Here is a 2,970-nt window from a genome sequence, read left to right on the forward strand (position 1 = left end):
AAAATGAGAAAAATAAGTTACAACCTGAGGTCTCATATCACAATGTCAACAATGCAATTTTACTAAGCGTTTTATGTAAGAATATCCCTTTCATGCTGTGCACTTGAACTAAATTCTCTCTATAAAAAGTGACTTCAACCAACCCAGGAGGTTGATATAAATCAATAGAATTTATTCCCAGAGGAAACTTCAACAATAGTCTACAAATTTCATTGATAACAAAGTACTGATAATTAAAAGAATTACCTCTAAAAGCCAACTGAAGATGTTATATTATTGTTTCATATATTGTTATATTATTGTTATGCTACGAATTCAAAATGAGTGGGCATTCTGACTACCACCACCAAATCTCACTGAGTTGACCTATTAATGATTCTTATCCCCAAAGAACAACCTAAACAATAAGCACCATTTCATAAAGTGCTCATTATCAAATCACCATTACCATCAACATAATGGCTACTACTTCTTGAGTATAACATGTCAGGCACCTTGCTCAACACTTTAAGTACATTGTTCTACCTTTTCCTTATAAACTCAGAAAGAAGGTTGATGGTACCATATTTTCCACTGATTCTAATATACACACATAACTTAGGATAAATCAATGTGATAAAAAAAATCACTGAATCATAGTTTAATTGCAATATTTAGTTTTTCTTAGTGGCACTGAAAATAATTGAAGGTGTTATAACATAGCAATTTAAACTCAACAAGATATGAATATTTTACAGATGAAGAAACTGAAATTCACAGAGGAAAGAAGTTGCCCAAGGAAACTCATATTGTGAAGCAAGAATTAAAACTGATAAAATACTGCCTTCCCAGTGGAGCAAAAAATGGCATAGATGGTAGAGGCTCTGTTCATCCCTCTGGTGACCAAATCAAAGTTGTGAGGGAAACAAGGAGCAGCAGCAAGGAAAAATCACCTGGGATGAACAAGCCACACAACTAGGGAGAAATCCAAGAAATCACCCTGCAATAGCAGAAGGTAGGACGGGGCGAGGACATGGAGCTGCTGGATCTCGAGTGGCTCAGTGAGATGGAGGCTGCGGCAGCAGCAGATGCCTCTTAAAGGGGCCATGTCCAGAGTGACATCAGAAACATGGCTGGGTGAGAGACGTCCCTGGATCTCTCCCCTTGAAACGACAAAAAGCTAAATAACTAAAACTCAACAAAAAAACACCCAAACTGCACATCAGCACGTCTGAATGTGGGATCTACGCAAAAGAGCTACCAAAGGTCAGAATTCCGGGTGTCGAGTGGTGGACTGGGAAAAACAAAGAAGCTGCCTCTCACGGCCACCGGAGCGCCCTGTAAGAGAAGGGGGAGGGAGGAAGGTGTGGCGACTTCCCTGAACAGCCCTGCCTGGGAGTGCTGTGAGCTCCACATAGCCAGCAGCAATGCCCAGTCATCAGGGCAGAAGGCAGAGAAATGGGAACGGCAGAAAAACAGGGATGGCAGAGAATCAACAGTTGATTTTTACCGGCTGCGGTTGCAAAACCGAGGCTGAGCCACAGCCTCCATCCGCCAACCCAGAGGGCCTCTCCCCCCATATCCTCCGAGGCAGAAAGCCATGGAGCCCCAGGGGAATCTGAGCAAATGCTACTGAAACTGTCGCTAATGCTGACAGGAACTGAGACTGAGGGTAGCGAGCGTGATTAAATATTTATAAGGAAAAAAAAAAAAGACATTATTAAGACTCTATATAAAGCAGAGTTCCAAGGGGCTTAGACGCCACCTACTGGAAACCAAAAGAAAAACACTTCCTTTGCAACAGGCTAGGAACCATTATATAATAAATCTTCTTTCTGGAAAAAAAAAAATCAGAACACACTTCCATTAATGCCCAGGCGGAGAAATAGTCCATTAAACACCATGAACAACCAAAGTGACAAGTCATTTCAGAAAGAAAGAGAAAAATCTCCAGAAAATAAGCTTATAGACATAAAAATATACAACTTAAATGAGAGAATTTAGGATGGTACTTCTGGAAAACTCAGAGTTCCGAAATGTATCATATCAACAATTTCAGGAGTTGGAAAAACAACTAGATGCGCAGAATGAGTTCTTTAGCAAGGAAACTGAAACCTTCAAAAAGAACCAAATAGACCTTCTGGAGATAAAGAACACACTGCAAGAGTTGAAAAATGAAATAAGAAGCTTAGGAAATAGAGTTGACCAAATGGAGGAAAGGATCAGTGATATCGAGGACAGAAATCTAGAAATAAATCGGAAGGAAGAGAGGAACAGAAGAATGAAAAATAGTGAAAGAGAAATACAAGAACTAGGTGATAAAATCAGAAGAGGAAACATAAGAATAATGGGTATTATCAAAGGCGAGGAAAAGGAGCAGGGATTAGAAAGCATTTTCAGACAAATAGTTAATGAGAATTTCCCAAATCTAAGGAATGAGCTGGAGCTTGGAATTCAAGAAGTCAATAGAACATCCAATTATCTCAACCCAAAAAGGCATATTGTGTTAAAATTATCAAAAATCAACAACAAAGACAGAATTCTCAAGGCATCCAGGGAAAAGAAGATATAACCTATAAAGGAAAACCCATTAGATTATTGTTGGACTTCTCAGCACACACCTTACAAGCCAGAAAGGAGAGAAATATTCAAACTATTAAATGAAAGGAACTACCAGTCAAGAATAATGTATCCAGCTAAGCTCTCCTTTAGATATGAAGGAGAAATAAAGACATTTTCAGACATATAAAAATTGAGGGAATTCACTACATGGCCTGCACTATAGGAAATACTGAAAGGGGGCAGCTCACCTAAAACAAAATGACCAAAAAAAAAAAAAATCCATAATTAGGAGTAAAGTGACTAGCAGGCTGATAGAAGCACAGGAATGCAACCCTTACTAAAAACAGGGCATTATAAGCTTAAAAATAAGAAGAGATTTGCTATAGCAAGATAGTAATGAATGTTCAGCATACATAGCGACAAACTGAG

The sequence above is a fragment of the Pteropus alecto genome, unplaced genomic scaffold (genome assembly GCF_000325575.1).
Source record: "Pteropus alecto unplaced genomic scaffold, ASM32557v1 scaffold98, whole genome shotgun sequence".
NCBI classification, from domain to species: Eukaryota; Metazoa; Chordata; class Mammalia; order Chiroptera; family Pteropodidae; genus Pteropus; species Pteropus alecto.